This window comes from Pongo abelii, chromosome 5 (assembly GCF_028885655.2).
Source record: "Pongo abelii isolate AG06213 chromosome 5, NHGRI_mPonAbe1-v2.0_pri, whole genome shotgun sequence".
NCBI classification, from domain to species: domain Eukaryota; kingdom Metazoa; phylum Chordata; class Mammalia; order Primates; family Hominidae; genus Pongo; species Pongo abelii.
The window spans coordinates 70,531,326-70,557,889 of NC_071990.2; the positions used below are offsets into that span (position 1 = coordinate 70,531,326).

At 33.7% G+C, this 26,564-nt stretch overlaps 1 protein-coding gene across 1 annotated transcript in view; it reads left to right on the top strand.

The window, feature by feature from the left end:
- Positions 1-26,564, top strand: part of COL19A1 (collagen type XIX alpha 1 chain) — a 339,117-nt gene that overhangs the window by 89,361 nt on the left and 223,192 nt on the right. The window lies entirely within an intron of this gene.

A 26,564-nucleotide genomic window follows, 5' to 3' on the forward strand; every position in this document is an offset into this window, starting at 1 on the left:
ATTTTATAGACATAACTAAAATATTTGCTTCCATTGAGGTAGAATAAATACATTAATGATTGCCAGAAATCTTTCAAAACTTATTTGGATGGTATTAATAGTTAGATATTTCTAGTTAAATTTGTTTCATTGACATGGAAATGATTTAAACATTTATAAAGCATTATATTTTTATATTATGAAATCATTCACTCACTAAGTATCCAATTATTTAAATAAATGTTTGTTTTTATGTACACCTGGTTTATCAGTGGAATTTTTTTCCTGAAGGAATAAATAAGAACAACTAACTGTAAAAGTCAGGATCCCACAGAAAAGACTTGGCATACTAAAACTCGAATAATTTCAAAGAGTTTAATAAAGGCATGGTTTAAAAAGTATGGACAAGGTATAAGAAAACCACAGGGATTGTGCAGTATCCCAGGTCAGGTTACAGCAGACTCCTTAAACCTCACATAATTACTAGACCCAGAGGCAGAGAAAACTGTGTGGCGAAAGCTGGAGACAGGAGCTGAGGGTAGCAATCAGCCCAAGATAAGCACATAAAGGGGAAGTCAGGGCAATAAACGCCTCCATCCCACTATCCTCTAGCCCTCAGCTCTCCTACTAGCCCCCACCAGCCAAACCAAATTGAGAGCCAGTGAGAATGGAGGAAACCTATAAGGCTTAGCCTCCCAAAGTCCAGAGCAGGTGTATAAGGGTGGACAGTGGATCATGAGAGACCAATGGCAGATGCCAGCCCACTAATCTAAGTGCTGTCGTTTAAAGTCACCTTCTTACAAAACTAAATTCTAGGTAATCTAAGTGCTGTCATTTAAAGTCACCTTCTTACAAAACTAAATTCTAGGTGCTTAATTTTACATGTTAATAGAGTGTTTTATTATAATAAATAACTACTGAAAGTCATTTGATAGTGAAAATACTTAAGAAATCATTGTTTTACAAATTTACAACTTTCTATTGAAAGTACAGAGAGTAGAATGCTTCGTCATCCAAAATTTTCCTTCAGATAATCATTTGAATCCTTTTTCATTTCAAAAATCTTGTTTTGTTTTTAAATAAAACAAAAACAGTACCATTCTTTTGTTTAATAACTCTTGTGTACGTCAAATGTATGTATGGAATTGGATGGCCAGGAGAGCTAGAAAGGAGAATAATCTCAAATTGGACAGTCTTGCCTGTATTTTGCTTTCTTGCCAGTGATCAGTTATTTGCTTTTTCAATAAGTATTTATAGAGAGAATGAGCATCAATTATAAGACAAATTACACATGGTACAAACTACATGATAATTACTTTTCCTCACAGAACTCAGAAAGAAAAAAGAATGGCCTTGTAACAACCATACTTTTGGAGATCATTTCATTAAATGATAACTATTTTTAAGGTGAATATCTTTTCTTAGAAATCCCTTGAATATTTTTGTTTTAGAATAACAGCCATTTGGAAGGCCATGTCTTTAAATAAATGCTTTACTTATACATATTCCTGATTTATTAAGTGGGATTTTACCTGTAGGAATAAGTAGTGAATAAGCCTGAACAGATATATTCTCTGTAATTTAAAGTCACCAATACACTAAAGTCTTAGTAGTTGTTTTGATAGTTTACATACATAGCTGGTATAGCTCAATAATAAATTGATTCTCACAGGCTATAAGGCATTAGAAAACTATTCACCGTATTTGGCTTCAAGGATTTTCCTTCTGGTTCCACATATCTATTAACTGTTGCATTTAAATAATCAATTTCACCACAAGGTAGAAATATGTTTGTAGAATGATTTAAATATATTAGAAAAAAATAAAGCATCAAACAGAAAAGACAATATGTACCTTGAATGAGAATCCCAATTTAGATGATTTATAGTCAGATATAAGATTCATGTAATAACCCTTACGTTACTTTGATCGGTGCAAAAGTAATTACATTACACCAACCAAATAAAAATGATGTTCTGCTTTATTATTTACTATATATTAAATTTTTGAGTTTTTTCAATGTTAGCATGCTACATATTCTGACCCAGAACTACATGTATTTTTTCATAAGATAAATAATTGAGGTCTTGTAGTTCACTTTATTTCTAGACTGGCATTAAACAACAAAAGTCTATGAAACATTCACATTGGTGTGACAACAGCATGGATTACTCACAACATAATTTATTTTCTGGACAAAGTCAATGTACCTTGGACTCTAATTTTTTGTGGAAAACTGAGTATATAATCATTTTTTAAAACCCACTTTCTTCTTTAATGACCCTACTGTGGCCTTTACTGTGTTTAATTTGGCTGTTTGAGTGACAAGTCACCAGTTGCAAAATACAATTCAGGACGTTGTTATTGGTCAGAGATGTCATATCTTCCAGAAACACATAGTTATGGTCAAAATATAAAAATTATGTCAACTGCAAAAGGTAAAATACTATGTGATATTTTCAGGTGACATTTCTATAATGCAGTGGAAACCAAGTGGAGGAGTCTGCTTCTTCCCATTATGGCTAAAAAAAACTAGCCTTCAGGCCAACCGAACTCACTAGACTGACAAAGTAGCTCTTCAAAGAGTTGAACACTCTCTCCTTAGTCCTGAGAAAAACCTGTGGCACTAGAACAAGTATAAAGGACCTCATTTAAAGTATATTTCTGAATCTATAGAAACTTGTAACAACAGGGCAGAGCCTCATACATTCCTGAACAAACACAATTCAGCCAAGTCAGTCCTGAAGTGAAAGTTATTATTTTTTTTTTTTAAAGTTTAACATTTTATAAGACTGACATGCTGCCAACTGTGCCAACAGGATGATTAAAGTTTAACATTTTAGATACCTGTTTTGGGGAAATTATGTCTGAACATCATGATTATACTTTTATAGCATTATTTCATCATCATATTAGTATTGTGTTTATTTTCTTTTTTTCTTTATTATTATTATTATTATTATTATACTTTAGGTTTTATGGTACATGTGCACAATGTGCAGGTTAGTTACATATGTATACATGTGCCATGCTGGTGCGCTGCACCCACTAACTCGTCATCTAGCATTAGGTATAACTCCCAATGCTATCCCTCCCCCCTCCTCCCACCCCACAACAGTCCCCGAAGTGTGATGTTCCCCTTCCTGTGTCCATGTGTTCTCATTGTTCAATTCCCACCTATGAGTGAGAATATGCGGTGTTTGGTTTTTTGTTCTTGCAGTGAAAGTTATTTTAAGGGGTAGTTAGTTCTCTCAGAAAGGTTGTTGGTGCTGACATGACTCTCTCAGATGACAGCTATTTGCAGGTTTACCATGCTGTGGTTTATCATGTAGACCTATAGGAATGACCCCATCCCACTTCACCATCCCTAGCTGGCAAAGTTAGGTGTGTATCACCCAAGGATCCTTGGGCTCTCCAACAGCATAGCTCATGAGGCAGGAGGGATGAAGGACCCTCCCCACAGCTGAGAGTTGTATTTTGGCTTCTCTCTATATATAGGAGTGGTCTTCTGGGGATTTTCCTTAGATTCCTTCAGTACTATTATTATAGTGCGGGCTGCTACTACAAACAAAATACAGAGTTCAATCCTCAGATAACAGTTATCCCCATACTGTCTGTCAGTCTTCCCAGCAATGATTTCATCAAACTCTTGTTATGTAACCAAATGTAAATCCATGAACTAAGCTCTTACATTACATTAGAAAAAGGCCATTTAGCAAGGATTCATTCACGTGCTCTTCACTCCTTAACCCTGAGCTCAAGTTTTTACTTTATGTCCTTGTGAAGGTAGAAATATTACTTGGTTACATTATGAAAAGAAGCAGCAAATAGACAATGAAATGTAAACATCTGCCTCATTATACCATTCAATATTTTTAAGTAATTGCTTCAAATCATGTAATTTAGTTTGCTTTTAAAATGATTATTTTATGTTGTCACTCAAGTTCTAACTTGAAGTTTGAGAACTAATTTTCTCAAAGTTAAACTTAACTGCAGAACCTATTGCTAAATATCATTTGATTGTGAGAAACATCCAGTGGCAACTGCTACTTATACCTTATTTTTCTTGATTTATTACCTAAAATGTAGTCGATTTGGTTCACTGAAGAGTGATGTTTAACTTGGGCATATATGGTGGCAGATTCTTACCTGGATCTAAGATGCTTCTGCTGGTGTGGAAATTTTCCATTTGGGAAATGAAAGTTTTCTGGTCTCTTGAGGGCCTCTTAAGTTTGATGAAAAGAAAAAAACAATCAAATGAGCACTTCTTCGTGAATCATAAGACTGAAGGAGAGGTGGAGAGCATCAAACATGTGGCATATTCTGCAGCTGTGAGCGTCCATGGTTGAGCAAGTTCTTGCTTTCTCTTGTTTAGGCTTCTGGGCATTATCTACTTTGATAATCTTTATTGCTGATCTTTTCTTCCACTCTGGGTTATACTAATAACAATAAATGCAAACACAAAACTAACAAGTTCATATGGTCCCTGCTTTAACTCATCTCTTAAAACTGTTGTTGGAAAACTAGTTGTAAATTTCCAGTGACTTGTGATTTTTTTATTGTCATCTTCTTACCAAAATATAATCTAGGTTCTAAAATGCCATATGAGATATGTATTTAAATTAGAAAACTGTGTTTAAATATTTATTACTCTAGTTTTATAGTGGTTGCAAATATTTTTTACCAGACAGAATCCACTGGAAAAACATTCCACAGACCTGTATTCTTGGTTGATTTATTGAACTCTATATTGTTATAAAATTCTGTACAAAATATAATATTCAAATGAATACAATTATTTAAATGTCTATTATAACCTAGTGTAAAGTACACATATACTTTCCTACCCCCAAACTATCTGAGGTTATTTATAATAAAGTCATGCATCGAAACATTTGTATTTCTTTTATCACCAGTCAACATCAGCTAATTTTCAGATGACATAATTCAAATTTTTGTAAGCCAGCCTAAAATAGAATATATTTAGGCTTGGTGCTGATTGTATTAGTATTGATTTTATTAGCACTAATTGTATATGCCACCTTTTGCCTTCAGTGGTTACTTTTGAAGATGTGATGGGGGAATGGAAAATGCTTAATAGAAAATGTCTTATCTATTTCATAGGTTAATCATTGATATTGGTTTCTTATCAAATGAATATTAAAAACAGCAGCAGTGAATTCGTTCTTTTTTTTTATTTAAATTCTGCAATTTATTAACTATATGACCTTGGATAAGTTACTCAACAATTCAAAATTTCAGTTTCATCATATGTGATACAGGAAAAAATAATGTTACCACCTCCTTTGTGATAAATATATAGCTTTAAAAATGCTTAGCAGGGTATCTAGTACACAACCACAGTTTTCTATATTCTAAAGCTTGAAAAATGCCAATTAATTGTTCACAATCTTTGTCATTCTTCAAACAACGAAAAAGAATGAGGAAAGACATTAAGAAAGGAATAAACATGTCTGAAATCCACTTGTTCCTCTGTGTGTAATATTGGATTGCAAAGCCTAGACTTATAATTTATTAATGGCATAAAACAAATGTCATTAAGTAAGCCCTACCACAAAATATCAGAACAAAAACACTCAACAGATCTTTAAAATGACATTGCCTATATATTTTGTGTCTCTCAGTTGAGATTATATCTTGGAATTAATTTGAAGGAGCCGAGTTTTTGAGAATAAAAGTCAACACCTGGGAGTGTGGGATGGTTTTATGAACAAAAGTTTAAAATTTTTGCTTTGATTCAAATTTCTAAATCAATAAATAAAAATTGCTAGATGTAAGTTAAAACAAGAATTTAATATGTATGGATTTTAAATATTTTTATCTCAGGACTGGGTAGCTGACAACTCACAGGCAAAACACTGCTTTGCTCATTTTACTTCATGACCTGTATTTTAGCCTACTTTTAAAGTTTGAGTTTTTCCCCATATTATATTTTTTGAGACCTGGGGTGAAATTCCTAACACACATACAATTTTTTTTCTTTCCCTCAACTTTATCCCACCCCATGACTGTACTCTGCACACCAATATTCTCTTCCACGATACATATTTAGGAAAATAATTTTCAAAAATAATGTAGAATAATTACTTAGCTTATGGATGTCCTTGTGGAAATGTTTTATGATATACTTTCCTTTCACTAACACACAGTCTGAAAAAAAAATTCTCCTCTCTTCTCACTATACATTTCTCTGATATTAGCAGTTTTTACTTTTTGTTGCAATAATTGATTTTCTCGTCTATTTTCTCCACTAGTTTATAAATGTATTGAAAGAAGCTATTGTTACTTATTCATCATTGAATAGTCAGAACATAGCATTCTATGTGGTTTTGTACTAAGAATTCAATCCATATTTGAAATAGTAAAAAAATGAAGGGGTGAGTAAATGACATGACTATAAAGGGACAAAATAATGGAAAGCCACATTTCTTACAGGAAGCATTAGAAAGACAATTTTTAAACACTACTTGTGTCTATAATTTTTGCAAAGACAAAAATAGATAAATTTTTGGTTTATTCTTACTTCTTACAGTTTTTTTCTTGCCTTCACAAAATATCTTAGAACATGCCATATATTATGGCTTAGTATAATGAAAGGGTTCCAATAATTGGATCGGCTAGAAAAATGGAGAATAAGTAGATTCCCCCATCAATAGTTCTTCTTAAGATAAATGCATTGCAATATTTTTTGTCATGTCAGTCTTTTCAAGCTTCTTTCTCATCATCATACACAATAGAGAACCTACTCAGTCAATGCCATGTTTTTAAGGTTCAAGTCAATGGAGAAGTGTAAGAAAATCAGTTTGTAAATTTATAATTCATGATTCAGGTTGGAATACTGTTCTTGTTTATAGCTATTTTTTTTATGATGCTAACTAATTGGAACTATCAGAAGGCATGTAACAATTATTTTTTTATTTTATTTTATTTTTTTAAGAATTGGGGAAGTATGAAATACTTCTCTTTTTTTTTCTTTTTATTATTATTATTATTATTATTATTATACTTTAGGCTCTATGGTACATGTGCGCAACGTGCAGGTAAGTTACATATGTATACATGTGCCATGCTGGTGTGCTGCACCCACCAACTCGTCATCTAGCATTAGGTATATCTCCCAATGCTATCCCTCCCCCCACCCCACCCCACAACAGTCCCCGAAGTGTGATGTTCCCCTTCCTGTGTCCATGTGTTCTCGTTGTTCAGTTCCCACCTATGAGTGAGAATATGTGGTGTTTGATTTTTTGTTCTTGCGATAGTTTACTGAGAATGATGATTTCCAATTTCATCCATGTCCCTACAAAGGACATGAACTCATCATTTTTTATGGCTGCATAGTATTCCATGGTGTGTATGTGCCACATTTTCTTAATCCAGTCTATCATTGTTGGACATTTGGGTTGGTTCCAAGTCTTTGCTATTGTGAATAATGCTGCAATAAACATACGTGTGCATGTGTCTTTATAGCAGCATGATTTATAGTCCTTTGGGTATATACCCAGTAATGGGATGGCTGGGTCAAATGGAATTTCTAGTTCTAGATCCCTGAGGAATCGCCACACTGACTTCCACAAGGGTTGAACTAGTTTACAGTCCCACCAACAGTGTAAAAGTGTTCCTATTTCTCCACATCCTCTCCAGCACCTGTTGTTTCCTGACTTTTTAATGATTGCCATTCTAACTGGTGTGAGATGGTATCTCATTGTGGTTTTGATTTGCATTTCTCTGATGGCCAGTGATGGTGAGCATTTTTTCATGTGTTTTTTGGCTGCATAAATGTCTTCTTTTGAGAAGCGTCTGTTCATGTCCTTCGCCCGCTTTTTGATGGGGTTGCTTGTTTTTTTCTTGTAAATTTGTTGGAGTTCATTGTAGATTCTGGATATTAGCCCTTTGTCAGATGAGTAGGTTGCGAAAATTTTCTCCCATTTTGTAGGTTGCCTGTTCACTCTGATGGTAGTTTCCTTTGCTGTGCAGAAGCTCTTTAGTTTAATTAGATCCCATTTGTCAATTTTGGCTTTTGTTGCCATTGCTTTTGGTGTTTTAGACATGAAGTCCTTGCCCATGCCTATGTCCTGAATGGTAATGCCTAGGTTTTCTTCTAGGGTTTTTATGGTTTTAGGTCTAACATTTAAGTCTTTAATCCATCTTGAATTGATTTTTGTGTAAGGTGTAAGGAAGGGATCCAGTTTCAGCTTTCTACATATGGCTAGCCAGTTTTCCCAGCACCATTTATTAAATAGGGAATCCTTTCCCCATTTCTTGTTTTTCTCAGGTTTGTCAAAGATCAGATAGTTGTGGATATGTGGCATTATTTCTGAGGGCTCTGTTCTGTTCCATTGATCTATATCTCTGTTTTGGTACAAGTACCATGCTGTTTTGGTTACTGTAGCCTCATTCTTGTTATTCTGTTGCTTTTTTGTTTTCAGCATTAAAAATATAGCAGCAATTATGATATGTCTCATATAGTCCTAGGCTCATAAGCTTGTTGGATAATTTATTTGGTAGCATTTTGTTCATTTATTTCAGATAGATAGATTTAACTTTTATATTTAACTTGTAACAGCAGAAGTTAGATAATCAGACTGTTTTTATACTAGTACCACAAAGAAATAATGTCGCCTGCAAGCAACTTTCTAAAATATTGACTTCTAGCATTAAATATCATGAAATTATAGTAACTCAGAAAATCAATAGTGATCATTTGCTACTAGAAACAACAGTTATGGCTTTAAATAAATCAGGATTTTTACCCTGAAAAATCTTTTTACTTTTGTCAATTTCTCATTCAATTATTATGGTAATTACATGCAGGACATGAGAATTTGAATGAGTGGTTGTGACTTTGGGCCACTTAAAATTTGGTATTGAGTGAGAAAAAGCCCAAATGAGGATGTTTATATAATATACGTAAACGATTATTCAGGACATTCTGGGGCAGCATCTAGATCACTCAACAAGGAACCAACATTCTTAGTTTCTGGAGTACCACTCCCGAAAGAGCCTAGACTTGATGTTTATTTTGAAAGTGATGGTGACATATCATAAAATAAATGGATTCACATATTTTTGTGTTCTGTGTTCCAGTCCAGCTGTGTAATGGCAGCTGTGTGAACTTGGATATGTTCCTAGCTTTCTTTATCATAGTTTCCTCTTTTATAAAATAAAGTTAATTTCTACCTCACAGAATGATTGCAGGAATTAAATGAGTGCCGGTGAATAAAAGATGTTCAATAAATGTTAATATCCTCAACAGCCAATATACAAAAGTAATATAAAATCTTAATATTTTGACAAAAATTTATTTGACAGATTATATATCTTTATTTGTGTAATATTAATTCCTAATTTTTCTTGTGAATAAGTAAATAAAAGACAGGAGGATATAGTAGTTAGCTACTGATATGTGACAAATCACCCCAAAACTTAGTGACTTAAAACATTCATTTATTTAGCTTGTGATTATATGGTTTAGAAATTTACACTAGGCTTAGCTCAGTGATTTTTTTTGGTCTCAGTTGATCTTATCTAAGTTCATTCACACAATTCGCCTGTGTTATCTGCAGGTTGTGCATCCAGGGACTATATGCATCTGTGGATTCACCCAACCATGAATCAAAAATAAATATTGAGAAATAAAAATTAAAAATAACAATACAACAATAACAAATAATACAAATAGAAAACAATATGATCTGACAACTATTTACATAGCATTTACATTGTGTTAGGTATTATAAGTAAACTAGAGATTATTTAAAGTATATGGGAGGATATATGCAAATACTACTTCCTTTTTTATAAGGGACTTGAGCATCCATGGACTTTGTTATCAGCAGGGGTCCTGGAACCAATCCCCAGCAGATTCTGGGGGAAGAGTGTATATCTCTTCTCAGTTGCCAGGTTGGCTGAGGGTGGCTGGGCTAGTTTGGCCTCTGCTAGACAACATGTCTGTACTCCAGATGATCTCTCATCTCCCAACAGTTATCCTGGACTTGTCCTCAAGGTGAAGGCAGGGATCCAAAAAGAGGAAGCAGAAGCATATAAAGCCTCTTTAGCCTCCTTGCTCAGAACTAGCTTGCCCCCACCTCCATCACCACCATGTTCTATTGGCTAAAGCCAGTCTCAAACCCAGCCTAGATTCAAGGAGTAGGAAAATAGATTCCACCTCTTGATGAGAGAAGCTGCACGGACATATTGCCTACGGTGTAAATATAGGGAGGGGAGAAAAAAGGGGCCATTTTATAATAAATATAACACAAATGATATAAAATTTTATTTTAAATTAACAGTAGAGTAGAAAGGTTAAACAGATTTATCAACTTTACTTCATTTTTTTCCTTCTCCCATGGCCTAAGATATAATTCTTAAAGTTAGGTTTATATAGTGGGACTTGCAGACTGTGTCAAAACATATTTTGAATTTGAAATGGTAGAAACACTTTATATGTAATAGGAAAATATTATTTTAAAAATCTTAATTAGAATGGGAAAAAAGAAACACAATATATCAAATAATTAAACCAAGGAATGGTTTTGTACTTTTACATAGCAAAATGTACTTATTAACTTTATCTAAACTAAAACTGATACAAGAATAAATGGAAAAAACAAGTCAAAGTTGAAATTTTTTTTAGGATTTCATGATTAAAGCTTCTTGGTGATTATGCCTATTACTTAAAACTAATGCAAGAATGTTAAATACTGTTATTATAAATATAGCACTTTCCCTTCATCACTCTAAAGCAACTCTCTACATGTTACCTTACTTCCCGTGAATTCTGTCTTGGTTCACCTTGCAGAGTTCTGCTGAACATCAGCATGTTATACAATTGTTTCCTTTACCCTAGTAACATGTAAACTAAACTTCTACAATTTTTAGGAAGGACTTACTTGTTTGATTTGACAGCTGACTTAAAAAATAAAGAGAACAGATGGAGCAAAATAATAACTATGATTTTTAAAATCATAGCAATTTTTCTGTGGCCAATGATAATTGGTATGGGAGTAACCATGCCAACTTTCAATTATCCATGGTAGCAGGCAATTGGGAAAGAGTGATGGTAATCCCACAGCCAAGCCAGAGGCTTAATGCTAGTCATTACAGATTGTGTATTATTTTCCTAATTCCTTACAGTGCTCATGAATAACTCTAATTTATGTGAAATATGTTTAACCCTCTGTTGTTGCATCACTTGCTTGTAGTTATAGAAAAAGTAAAATGTCCAGAGAGAGAGAGAAAGAGAGAGAAATAAGAGGAGAATAACTATAAAGGGTTATATTTTATGAACATCAGTCTTTTAAAGTATTATTTTAATGATTGCATAATATTTCACTATATAGATATGTAATATTTTATTTGAGCCTTCCCTTGTTGTTAGAAGTTTAACAACATCTGTTAAATGTGTTTTCCTATTTGTGTCACTGGTGACTTGAGCAAAATAATTTTGATGGAATAGAGAGTAGAAGCCAGGTTGGAGTTTGCTGAAGAGTTAAATTACAGGTGACCAATAAAGAGGCCATGCAGAAAAACCCTCACAAGAACTGGCTGTGAAGAGGACAACAGCCATAGGACAGTAGCTGGAGAGGGTGTGGATCATTTAAGAAGACTTTATTCCAAAATCCAAAGCAATCATAAGGTCCTTGGCAGGAAATATTCTTGAACAAGTTAGGACCCAAAAGAAAAACACAGACTAGTTCACTAATACAGATAATTCCAAACGTTTTATACTTCCTAAGAAATGTCAGACTTAGGCCATCATTTTTAAGGAATTCCCATTAAAATCAAGACTAAGACAAAAGTGTAACTGCTATTATTTAACAATATTCTGGAATTTCTGACCAATGTCAATTTTACTTCCAAATTATAGTTTAAATCTGTCTATTTCTCTCCATCTACCCCGGTGTCACCAAACCGTAATCATTAGTCACCTCCTAGTTAATCTCCCTGTTCTCACTCTTTCTCATTCATTTTCCAAATTATGGTCAGATGCATCTTTACAAAACTATTCATGTGGCTTCTATTTTAAAAACATTTTAGTTGTTTCCCATTAGGTTAAAATCCTGAATCCCACAAGGTCCTGCAAAGTTGGACATAGATGTGCTTCTCAGAACTCATCTCTTCCCACATTCCCCTTTTCTGCTTCTATTCCAGCCACACTGACCTTCTTTCGGTTACTTGAATGTGCCAGGCGCTCTCCTGACCCACAGTTGTCCATCAGTGTCCCCACTGCTTTGAATATTTTCCCCTTCATTTAGCTTCTCTCTATCCACTTAGCACATCTTAAAAGTCATTTTCTTGGAGGCTTCCTTGACTCTCCAATCAAAATCTGCTCCCTCTGTTATAATTTCTCATTGTACCTTTAACACTACACTGCACCTGTATAGCATTTACCACAATTTATAATTACAAATATACTGGCATGAGGATTTTGTTTGTTTGTTTTTCTTTCTCCAATAGAGTAGAAGCTTCAAGAAAGCAAAGAACATGTCTGTCTGTGTACGTTTTTATCTCTAACACCTAGTTGAATGCCTAGCACATTAAAGTATTCAATTAATTAATTCTTTACTGCGGGGAAGTAGTATAGAGAAAGTTAAGTAGTGTTTCTTTTCAGCCTCCAGAAGTATTTAATAATTATTATCTTGATGCATTCAATTCAGTATTAACGCTATTTTTTTCAGACTCCTACTATTGAAATTGTGAGATATAGCTAGGGATAAAAATTAATTTTACATGTATGTCCCTAGAATTGTGTTTAAAAAGACAATATATAAAACATTAATATATTTAATAGTATGCTAAAATTTACACAGGAAAAATTGGTTAACCTAGTATATTTCCATTTTTTATTATTTGTGAATCACATTGCCTTTTGGCAGGCACTATTTAGCTCATTATTCTATAAAATAAAATACAGTTCTTTTAATACCAGATATTACAATGTCTTTTGAATTTAGTAATAATGTTAAAGGTTGTCTACTGGCTCCTATATCATAATTTTAGTTTCCAATTACAGTGGAATTTTGGGCTGTTAACTGTAGCAAACCTAGGTTAGTTTTGTTAAGGAAATTTATTCACTCACTATTTTATGTAATTTAAGGACAAATAAATATTAAAGTTTGGGGTCACATAAGAAAGAATAAATAGAAAAACCATGATCCTCATTTATATAATGATTAAGGCAACTCGACTTTTAGTAGTTTCTCCTTAGTCAGTGCTGAGTATAAAAGGGTGGTTTTACAATGTGTCTACATTTTGCTTTTATTTTGACCTTTACTCTATTTATCCTATTTCTTCACTCCAGGATCTGGAGCTGCCTCAGGTTTCTACTCTTAGCTTTTGGTCTTCCCTTTCTCCTTTCTCAGGATCTGCCTTTGCCATAGGCTCCACTTCCTCTGCTCTCCGCTGGGCTCCTTCTCCTCAGCTGCTCATTAATCTCATCACCCCCACTGCTTTCTTTTTCATTTGTTTGACTTTCCTCCCGTCAAGCTTGATTTCCACTTCAGGTTACTTTCTTTCATTTTTCGCATATTTTTGTATTCAAAAACAAGGAATAGATCTCTTAGGCAGTCCCTCACCACCACTGACCCTGAGCATTTCTGAATGCAGCTGAGTTTAAATTAAGAATTGAGTAAAGGCAACTCTCACATTTGTTGTGAGGTTTATACACACAGGATTTTTAATGTATTAAAAAAAGATGTGTTTTTTTAAATTAAGAAAAACAGAATAGATTTAAAAATCAAGCAGTTGCTTCTGCTTAATACAATCATCAAATATTCATAATTTCTAACTGTTTTTAGTAAATCTCAATTAATAAATATGCTTTATTAACCAAATCTCTTTGTTGGAGGTACATTCCAGATGGTAAAAAGATAATTAATTCAATGTCACCAAATATTACGTGACAGGTGTGTTACTTTTATTTAGAAGCTACTGGCATGTGAACTTCTTTCACAATCAATGTAAAAGCAATTCACTCTATAGGAATTGCTGAACAAGTGTGTCCTACCAGACCGAAATAGCAGAATTCCACTGCACAGAAAACAGAGGTGTTAGTGCAGCTGCTGTTCCAAGTGAATGTTGTACAGTGACTAGCTGTTTTGTAAGTTATTGTCTAGGCTTATGGTGGTCTATTGCTTCTTAGTCTAATATATTAAAAAAAAATCATTGGTTTTTGTTTTCCTTGATAATCCTTACAATCTCCTTTAAGAACCTCCCCATCAATGATCTGTTCTAATATCAGTAAAGGATCAATGAAACAAGACAGAAATCAAATAATCAATTTACTTTGTCTTTTTTCACTTTTCCTTATTGTTCCTCATTTTCTGCTGCTAATCATTTTATGTAATCAAAACTCAAGGTAAAATGGTAAAGCGATAATGCTTTGGGCAAACATTTTGTGGAATGTTATTTTAATTACCTCCACTTGTCCAGCCCTGGGAAGGAGTGTGGCAATGCAGATGGCTTCAGCTGGCTGTATTCCAGGAGCTCACTGATAGTGATTCTGCCTCCCACTTAAGGTTTATTTACGTGTACAAATGAATCATGGAGTTCATGTCTTGGTAAGAACTACAAGGCTGGAGCACATGATAGCACCCAGTAATCACAGAGCGAATCAAGGATTCTTCCTTAAGTTAGTGGAAAGTTAGGAAGTCATCTAAATTGGCTTTCTTCCTTTATCCGGATTTTGACAGGTGGCCCACCAGGCTCTGCTCATTAATATTTATAACAGACAATTCTAAGTTCTTTATTTTAAGCCAAAATGTATTCCCTATTATTTTGACCAATCTATCCCAGTTCTAATCTTTGGAGCATCTTTTGGAGAGTCTAAGACAGCTTCCTTTTTTTGTTGTTTTTTTTTTTTTGAGACGGAGTCTCGCTCTGTCGCCCAGGCTGGAGTGCAGTGGCGCGTTCTAGTCTCACTGCAAGCTCTGCCTCCCGAGTTCACGCCATTCTCCTGCCTCAGCCTCCCGAGTAGCTGGGACTACAGGCGCCTGCCACCACACCCGGCTAATTTTTTTGTATTTTTAGTAGAAACGGGGTTTCACCATGCTAGCCAGGAAGGTGCTGAGCTCCTGACCTCGTGATCCACAGGTCTCGGCCTCCCAAAGTGCTGGGATTACAGGCATGAGCCACTGCACCCGGCCAAGACAGCTTCTTAAACTGTCTCCTAAACATGAAGATGCATTCTCCTGAACATTTTCATGTGAATATCTCAGTTTTGAGCAAGTGTTTCACTGTGCTTCATGGATCACTGCTTATGGATCCCTTGTCTTCCTCATAACTTTCATCTTGTAATGTTATAAGTCATCAGTGTACTGTTAGTGTAATGCTCAGACATGGATAGAATTATTCTAGCACTTTGAGCTGTGATTCATGTAGGCAGTTTAATATAATGAAGTCACTTGGCTTTTGTGGAGCTGAGTCCTCATCTTGGCTCCTGGACAGCTCAAGTTATCCATGCCTATTTCAATGTCTTCACCTGTAAAAGGAGACAGTGAGGCTAGATTAGGCCTAGAATCACACATGTTTAGAGCTAGAGTGAATCTGAGAATATATAGAGTTTATAATACTGTCAGGCGGTTGTTTTCTTGAGTCGAAATGTAAGCATTTACATGTATATGTGCTGCCTTTATTCCCGGAATTTAAGCCTGGTGTTTCTATTTGTTAACATTAAACTTTTGATTCTGGCAGGTATTACAATGGTAACCTTTTATCAGCTCTGTAGACATGAATTCTAGGTCCTTGAATTTTGTAGACATGAATTCTAGGTCTTGAGTAGCTAATATAAATATTGAATAAGACCAGAACACTGGTCATGAATAAGACTGTGACAAACCACTGGAGTTCTCTTTTTAGGGGTGATGGCCTAATAGAAATGAAGGTAGAATGAGCATATTTATTTAACTACCTATTATTTACCTCACTAAAATTTAACCAACATTTATCAAACACATCCTAAGAAACTTTATTAAATGTCTTACTGAATTAAATAAACCAAACTCATAACACATGATTTTTGTTTTCTGACATGGTATTGCCTATTGATAATCATCTTATTCCTAACTAAGAGTTTAAAACCAATTTGTTTAATAATTAAATCTAGAATTTTGCTAGGAATCAATATGAAACTTACTCATCATTCATGTGTACTTTTTAAATGAGCAAGCATTAGTGTGTCTAGGCCTTTCCTTCTCCAAGATTCTCAGAGATACATCTCAGTGGCTAATTTCCATGAGCTCTTAGTTATCTGCCCTTAATCTGTCCTCTCCTATCTTAATGTCTATCTTCGTCTCAAGAGTGGTTATCTAGAATTAGTGAATTAAAAGGCCTTCAATTTATTTTCAAAGTAGTTTGATGCCAACTATAATCCAATATGATACTATATCCCTTTGAAACATATGCTGGGTTTTAGAATATATTTGTTTATTCAATCATCCATTTATTTGATCATTTAGGACCCATTTTTTACCAGGTACTCTGTTCAGCACTAGGGTAGCAGATATGAAAGAGACAAAACATCCTTTCAGAGAGCAGATATGAAGTGCTTGATGGTGTTTTGTATAGGACCTGTGGGAAGGAAGAGGAGTGAGTACATAACGCTCCCTAGGAAAAGGAGGGGAGTTTGATTAAGATTCTTTAGTGAGTCCTGAAGCATAGGTAAGAGTTCTCCAGAACAAGGAAGAGGCAAATGAAACAGTTCATTGTAAGGTATAGAGTAAGAACAAAGTATGAGATGTTTAAGGAACCACATGGAGTGTCTTGTGTGACAAAAAGAAAACCAGTGACCACCAGAGAAAAAAACAAAAGGACTTTTAAAAAAAATGCCTGAGTCACAGTTTCAGGCAAAACACCCAACGGAGACAATTGCCAGGAAATAACATCAAGAGGGTGCCTCTGAGCATTCAGGTGATGTCATGTTTCGCTCACTCTTCCCTGGTAGGGAATACCACCTGACCAAAAGCTTGAGGGAATCCTCTCACTAGAAGACCCATCTGAAGCCGCCAGACAAAAGATTAGAGGCTGATGTCCCTTTGAGTCAGTGTGATGATTCCTCAGGGATCTAGAACTAGAAATACCATCTGACCCAGCCATCCCATTACTGGGTGTATACCCAAAGGATTATAAATCATGCTGCTATAAAGACACATGCACACGTATGTTTATTGTGGCACTGTTCACAATAGCAAAGACTTGGAACCAACCCAAATGTCCAACAATGATAGACTGGATTAAGAAAATGTGGCACATATACACCATGGAATACTATGCAGCCATCAAAAATGATGAGTTCATGTCCTTTGTAGGGACATGGACGAAGCTGGAAACCGTCATTCTCAGAAACTATCACAAGGACAAAAAACCAAACACCGCATGTTCTCACTCATAGGTGGGAATTGAACAATGAGAACACATGGACACAGGAAGGGGAACATCACACTCTGGGGACTGTTGTGGGGTGGGGGGAGGGGGGAGGGATAGCATTAGGAGATATACCTAATGCTAAATGACGAGTTAATGGGTGCAGCACACTAACATGGCACATGTTTACATAGGTAACAAACCTGCACGTTGTGCACATGTACCCTAAAACTTAAAGTATAATAATAATAAAATTTAAAAAAAAGAGAAAGGTTCAGGCTGGCTTAGGTAACAATTTAGTTAAGCTTTTTGCTTGGCATTTCCCAGAAATTTCTGAAACTTTCTATTTTTATTATTCTTGCAATTTATAGAAACTGAACATTTCAATCCAGTGGAGGATAATAGATGTGGCCTCTATCTATGTTTATTTTGCTAGTTAAGTTCCTGAAGCAACTTAATCCAAATTATTTTATTTTGTCCTTCATTAAGAAAGAAAAGAAAGAACATGAAATGTAGCCATTTCTTTCATGAATCAAACAAGATTTAATATTTGATCATCAAGAATAAGTGGTAAGTTTCTTGCTTTACCTGCTAATAAATGGCCATGGTCATATTGAAAAAAAAACCATTTTACTGATCTAAATTTCAACAATTTACTAGCCAGAAACGCAGTCTCTTGCTGTGATCTTGGTCCTCAAATTGTCACAAGAATCCCCAGAGATTCTATATGTGTTACCTCTGTGAACTGATCAGTATATGAGTCAACAGCAGGCCTTGCTATCATTCCCTCCTGATTCCTGAGAAGAGGAGTAAGAAATTTCAGGTATAATTTGAGCTGGCACCTGAAACTTTTGCTATATCTCTAGTTAGGTTGAAGTATAGCTGTTGCCAGATACACGTATACATATAGATACATATACATACATATATATAGAAAGCAAGAGAGAGAGAGAGAGAAAGAGAGACAGACACAGAGACAAAGAGATAATGTTTTGCATTTTATCCAATAGATAATTTTTTATACGTTCATGGAACAGTTTGAAAAATTTATGATTCTTTGGACAAAAAAAAAAAAAAAAACCCACCTTAAGTTGAAAAGTAGGCATTTTGTAAGACTCATTCCATGATATAAAAAATAATAAAGAAACCAATACATGAAGAAAACAGTCCTCAATAACCCTGGAACCAAAGAGTTAATGAAAAGGAAAATTCATAAAAATCAATGCACAAGAAAAATACTTTATATAAAACATATGGACCATATCAAAAGCTATAATGAAGGTGAAAATACATAGTGTCAAATTTGGTTATTATAAAGAAGAAAATATAAAAATAATGAAAATATGCTTTTATCTTATGTAATAGTAATAAATACCCCCCAAACAAAATAGTAGAGGAGAATTAATAAATATGGTCACTAAAATCAATGAAACAGAAAATTTTAAAAATTGTAGAAGGGACAAACAAATCAAACACCTGATTTAATAAATGACTAAGAAAATGAATACACAAAATTCAATTATTCAATTAAGGAAACAGAAAATAGAAAAAAGACAAGCTAGAAATAAGAAAAAAAAATATGACCACAGATAGTAGATGGACTTAAAGAATTCTGAGACTATTGTTATACGTGTAATTTTAAAGAAACAAAAATTTGATCACCTAGAGAAAATGGATGATTTCCTCAAAAAATATAAAAAATTGACCAAGAATAACCGGAAAATATGACTACACTAATTACTGTGGAAGAAACTGGAGAGGTGATTCAAAATCTACCATTGAATAAAGCACCAGGACTAATTGGGTTTTTCAGCAGGGTTTTATGTAGCCAGTGTTATTTTCACTATTCTAGGCTAAAGGAAAGATCCACAGCCTCCAAGAAGTCAGCATAATGTTAATACTAAATCTAATTTTTTAAATATAACTATATTTTATTTATTATTATAGAGACAAGTATTTTCAAATAAATATTACCAAACAGAATTCAACCATTCAGCAAAAGAAAGATCAAGCAGGATAATACTATGAAGTCAAGGTGGATCCATGTTAAGAAATTATATATATCAACATAATACATCAGCCAATTAAAACATAAAAGTTAAATGATTATATCAGTAGATGCTGAAGCTTTTGATAATATTCAATATTCATTCCTAATAAGATCTTCAAGTAAAATAGCAATTGATAAAATATTTTTACTAAAAGCCAGCAGCAAATACTATTCTTAAAAAGGGCAAAACTAGATTAGAAATGAAACATGCGGAATTTAGACTTAAGGAGATAAAATTGCCATAACCATTACTTCACAAGAAAATTAAGTAACCTATGTAGCACTAGAAAAAAGAGATAAACTACCTTTTTTTACTAATGACTTGACTCTATAGGTAGAAAATCTAAGAGACTTTGGGAGAAAATTTAGAATTTAGATACCAGGGATATATTTAAAAAACAATAGATTTTGTTTATTTTAGCCTTAAACATCTAGGAATGTAATGGGAAATATTCCATTAATATAAGTGGTAAAAGCAATAAGAATTTTGGAAAAATATGAATAAGAAAGGGACAAGATGTATACAAACAAAATCAAAGGCCATAAAATAAAATCTAAACGAATGTATGTAGATACACCATTTTCTTTAAAATTATAACCTTAAAAGTTCAGTAATTCAAAATTAATATGTAAATGTAATGCAGTACAAACAGGAATTCCAACATGTTTTAAATTTTGTCTTGAAGTTGGTAAAATTTTTTAAAGTTTATATGAACAAATAAATAACTAAAAATAGTCAAAAATTTTTTGAGAAAGAGAAATTTAGTAATTTAGAAATTTAGAGTGAACTTGCTTTACCAGACATCATAACATTCTATGTCATAGTAACAAGATAAATATTGCATCATGTAGAATAAAGATAGATAGACTAAACCTGAGAATCTAGAAATTGACCTCAGAAGTTATGTGAAGTTAATTTAATAAATTTTGTATTTTTATTCAGTTATTCAGTTGAAAGGATGGGTTATTCCACAGGTGCATTGGCACTACTGAGTCTATCCATGAAAAACTATTTTATACCCTATATAAAAATAAATGCCAGATAGATGAAGGACTTCTATAAAAATCAAAACAAAGCAATAAATATTTTACATTTGTGTAATCCAGGATTAAGTGTATATCTAACCAAGATTTGAAACCCAGGGACTGTAAAGTAAAAGATAGGCATATTAGACATATAAAAATTAAATGTTTCAGTGGTAAAGTCATAATCAAAATCAATTAGGAAATAATTGTTCTGATAAAATATAATTAATAGGTGACCAGTTAACATTTGTACTTTCCAAAGAGTTTTTAAAAACTAAGAAAAGACAACTCAATATTTGAAAATGGACAAAATGTGTGAATAGGCAGCTCACTAAACAGAAAAATTCTAGTGCTAGTAAACATATGTAAGGCTCAGATTCACTGGTAGTCAGTGATATGTAACGTAAAGCAATTATGAGATTTGGCTTTACACCCATTAGCCTGCCACCTGTTGCTGGATGTGATTCAAGGACAAAGGCATTCCCATACACTGCTGGTGGTATGTGTAGAGCTACAGTCTCTTTTAGAAAGCAACTGGGTAATATCTATTCAAAAATGAAAAAAATGCGTAATCTTTTTACCTAGAAATCACCTTCTTGAAAATCTGACTTATATAAATATATTACATGCATGTGATGCTTTATTTTTTTAAGTGGTATAAAGCTTTAATACAACTCCTAACACAAATTCTGTTAAATTCAAACATTTGCTAGGTTCCTAGAACAGTGCTCACAGAGTTGGCACACAAATGTTATAACATAGTATTACTTGTTAGGTATACAAAAAACAAACCATACAGAGTTTTTGCCAATGTGGAATATAATGGTGTTTTGTAGGGGCAGAAAACTGGAACTGAGTGAGTGTCATTAACAAGAAAACACCTGAATACATTATGGAACATCTATATCATAGAGTATTATAGAACTACTGAATAAATTAGGATTCTGCTGGGTAATCTAAATTGATATGTAGAATGTGATGATGAGGGAGAAAATAAAAAATGCAGAAAAATGTATATAATATAACCAATTTTTAAAACAAAAGTGATTAAAATCCTGGTTGTGCATGTATGTATGTGTCCATCTATTGTAACTTATGACAACATAAGTTTGGAGTAAAAATTTGGAAAAATACTTACAAACTTAAAAGTTAATAACAAAAGTCTGGCATCCAGAGAAGGGGTAAAAGAAATTAAAAAGTGAGAGGAGAGTATGATTTATTGTCTTACTTCAGAACATACATTATATTATATATATTCTTTATTTTTAAAAAACATTTTACATTCATAAATTTTGTATTTGTTTTATATTTATAAACTTTTAAATTTATAAATTTTATATTCATAAAATATAGGTATAAATATATATCACATTACATGCATAGATACATACATTGCATATGTTCCCGTGCCCATGCCAAGTCTTGCAAAGAAAACATTTTAAAATCTGTCCTAAAATATATGTTTCATGTATTTAAGGATTTATATAAAATTACATATATATTTTAGGTAATTTTTTAATTTCAAGAAAAGCACAAGAGAAATGGATTAGAGATAGGAAAAGCAGCAAAATAGCTGCTACAATAATACACAAATGAAATGACCAAGAAGCATGACAAACATAATGCCAGGATTGTTGCCATCATTGTTGCCGTCATAGTGATGACAATGTGAGGATCATGGTGGAAGCAGCAGCAATTTAAGAACAAAAATGAAGATATAGAAAGAAAAAAAGAGGGGTAGTTAAGAAGAATTCTTCTGTTCTGATGCATTGGTCTATTTGTCTACACTTTTTTATTTTTATTTTTATTTTTATTTTTATTTATTTTTATTTTTATTTTTTGAGACGGAGTCTTGCTCTGTCTCCCAGGCTGGAGTGCAGTGGCGCAGTCTCAGCTCACTGCTACCTCCGCCTCCCAGGTCAAGCGATTTTCCTGCCTCAGCCTCCCCAGTAGCTAGGATTACAGGCACCCGCCGCCACACCCGGCTAATTTTTGCATTTTTAGTAGAGATGGGGTTTCACTATGATGGCCAGGCTGGTCTTGAACTCCTGACCTCGTGATCCACCTGCCTCGGCCTCCCACAGTGCTGGGATTACAGCGGTGAGCCACTGCACCTGGCCTACACTTTTAACAATACAATATTGCCAAAATATTATAGCTGATGTTTATAGTGAGTATTTAGTAGGGAAAATTCCTCACCAGGCTCTTTAAGATTATCTTGGGTATCCTAGAACCTTGGCATTTTCATATCAATTTTAAAATCAACATGCCGGGCCGGGCGCGGTGGCTCACGCCTGTAATCCCAGCGCTTTGGAAGGCCGAGACGGGCAGATCACGAGGTCAGGAGATCGAGACCATCCTAGCTAACACGGTGAAACCCCGTCTCTACTAAAAATACAAAAAATTAGCCGAGCTTGGTGGTGGGCGCCTGTAGTCCCATCTACTCGGGAGGCTGAGGCAGGAGAATGGCGTGAACCCGGGAGGCGGAGCTTGCAGCGAGACGAGATCACGCCACTGCACCCCAGCCTGGGCAACAGAGCGAGACTCAGTCTCAAAAATAAATAAATAAATAAATAAAAATAAAATAAAATCAACATGCCAATTTCCACACTTACATACACACAACTTGCTGAGATTTTGAATGAATTTTCTTTCAATCTATAGATGTTTGGGAGGAATTTACCTTGCAATAGTATAGAGTCATCCAATCCATAATATATCTATTTATTTAGGTTTTCTGTATTGCCTGTAAGCAATGTATTTTAATTTTCACTGTAGAGTTCTTACATAATTTTTGTTAGATTTATTACTAGGTATTTGACGTTTTTGATGCTATTTTGAATACTTTTAAATTTTAACTTCCAATTGCTTCTAGTATATCAAAATACATTGATTTTTGTTTATTGACCTGTGTCTAGCCACCTTGCTTTATTAACTAATTAATTCTAATAGTTCACAGACTACCATGTAATTTTTGAATACATTTCTACTTCTCCTTTACAAATCTTCTTTCTTGGATTTTTTTTCTTGCCATATTTTATTGACTAGGACCTCCACTACAATATTGAAAAGAAGTGGTTATAGTGTACATTCTTGTTCTTTTTCTAAATTTAAGGGGAAAGAATTCAATATTTCATCACTAAGTATGCTGTAGGCTTTTGTAGAGACCCTTTCTCAGAATATGAATATTGAGAATATAACTTGCTGAATTTTCTTGGAATACTATTCAAATATTGAATTTAAAAATGCTTTTTCCACATCTGATGAGATGGTAATACAATTTTCTTTGTATTCTGTTAATGTGGTGAATTATAATGATTGATTTTCAAATGCTAAACTACCCTTGGATTCCTAGAATAAAATTCATTTGTTAAGAATGCATAATTTTTTCTGTATATAAGTGGATTAAATTTGCTACTATCATGATTAGGATTTTTGCACCTATGTTTATAAAAATTTAAGAATTTTTTTTTCTGGTCATTTTCTGGTCAAACTTTGCTATCAGAGTTATGCTAGGATCATAAAATGAGTTGAATACTGAAGAACCCCTTTTCTTGTTTCCGGAAGGAGTATGTGTAATATCTGTATTAATGTTTCCTTAAGTGTTTTTAAGAATTCACCAAAAAGCCACAGGATCTGAAGGTTTCTTTGTGAAAGATGTTTACATTATGGGTTTAATTATTTATTTTGATTGCTTTGTTTCTGTTTCTCCTGAAAATTTGAAATTTTTGCTCCAGTGGTTATAAGGAGAACTACATAAAATATAATGAAGTTTCTATTTCTGCAGTCAATGTCTATTGATTTCCTTCCCTAGAATGGCTGAATTAACGTATTTCCACTTCTTCCATCCCTACCACTCTCTGATGTCAATGAATGATATGTTTTTAGTTTTACCTTCGTATTGTTAATATGCTTATCTTTGTTACATATTTTGGTTTTAAAGGCAACTTAAGTTGATTTTAAAGACAATCTTTTAACACCTCACTACAAAAGATAATGGACTTAAACTACCCATTATTGCCACCCTTTTTCCTCTCCTTCCTTCTAATTTTTGTCAGATATATAATTTTAGCATTTTTTGGTATTCGTAATATTTACATCCTGTTCTTAAATCGCAAGCCCTAATTTTTCTCTTATTTTTAGTCTTGTAGCTAAATGAAACCTATGTTCATTGTCAATCTTTTGCCTGAAGTTTCCGTATCATTCTCTTGGTTGGCTGATGTTTGCCTCCTAGTTTTTTCACAAAAAGTTAATGAGAAATATATATGCGAAGGAAATGGAAGTCCCCCAAACTTTGCTTTCACTTTATACTTTAATGACAATTTAGCTGTGTTTATAGTACTTGAAAGATTATTTGTTTCCTTGGGAACATTTTAGCCATAGTCTTCTATCATTGAGTGTTTGAATGTTGCTTGGGAGTTATCTGAGATTAGCCAGCCTAAAACCTATTTCTAGAGGAGACTGATAATTTTCTTCATTTTAAAGAAAGAATTAATGCAAATATAATAACCAAATGTGTAATTTAAGAGCTGCATTTAAGAACTGGTAACATTTGAAGAAAAAACATTAGGTTTAATTTGGGTAGGTATAAAATGTCTCCCTACCCACTTGTAGTTGGGATCAGAATATAAAGTACACCTCAAAACATGTCTTTTAAGGGAAGAATTGTTTCCTTGGGTAAGACAAAACTTGAAACTGAATTCCTCACTATTGAAATTTTAATAGTACAAGGTTAAAAATGGCATTCAATGTGAGTTTTGTTGTGTGAGATGGTTTTGGAATCTTTAACTGAATGATTCCATTTGTTTAAGTAGTGAGGTACTAACTTTCAGAGGAAGAGACTTTAAGAGAATCAATTGAAAATGACTAATACCAAACATGAAAGCAGCATCATCATTTCTTTACTCATTCCTCAGAAGAGAAACACCCTTACTGCCATCCAGAGGTCTATGGTCCAATGGCAAGTTCAGCAACATTAGCAAAGGGGGTGAAGGATGAGAGATGACTCAGAGACTTTTCAGTCAGGTCTATTGAAGAGATAGCTTAATCAGGAAAATTAGGACCACTTTAAAATGAGTATCAAGAGTGGAAAGTAGAGACATGCTAATAAGAAGATAGGACTTCTGAAAAAAAAAGTAGCTGAGTATATACGCAAACAACCAGGACCCTGGAACCTAAGTTTCCTTCACCATTACTGAACGTTTTCAAAAAATCCTTAAACTTCTATTTCTTTGTCTAAAAAACTGTGAAAATTTTCCTTATTTCAAAACTGCTCAAAAATGTCTCTCCGGAGAGTCTTTGAAAGTTTAGGCCATTTAAAAATGCATATTATTAATTTTACTGAGTTAATAGCCATTATGGTCTAGTAGTGTGTGTAATATATATCAGGGGACATCTTAAAATGCATATTATCATAAAATGCATATTTAAGGACTTTCCACCTACATAAATTGAACTTAATAGATTATAACAAGTCTAGTGGGCCCATTAGGGTCTTTGGAAAATACAGTTCAGGGCCTTGTTAAAACATATATTCTTCATGTCATATTCTACTTAAGGAGCTTGCTTCAGTAACCTAGAATTTGAATATGTTTGTCTTGCTTAGTTACGAAAAATGAAAATAAAGAAGTCTTTCTTTTTCAGTAAGAGTCTACAAAGTCAGGAAGAAAGCAAATTTTGCCGCTAATTACATTGTTTTTAGTTTCAAATAACATACATAGAAAAATGTCAATTAAAAGTAATAGCTGCCAGTAAAATATTAAATGACTTACACATTTTATATATATATATACACACATATATATATTAATCCTCCTTTTATAAGTCAGAAATGTGAGGGATTATATGTTTCAGTTTAAGCTGAGGTTATTAATTGTTAGTTACCAATGGATATACTTTAATGAGAAGCATTGGGTATAAATTATGTCCAGTGTTTCTCATAACGTGGTCTGAAAAACCACCTACATCACAATCTCGTGGGTGCTTAAAATGCCTGTTTCTGAGCCTCATTCCTGATCCCCTGGATCAGAAGTCTAGGCATGTGCCTTGGGAATTTGCATTTTAATAAACTCCCTTAGAGATCGTTGCATAACAACTAAAGTTTGAGAGCAGTTATTTTAATGTACAAACC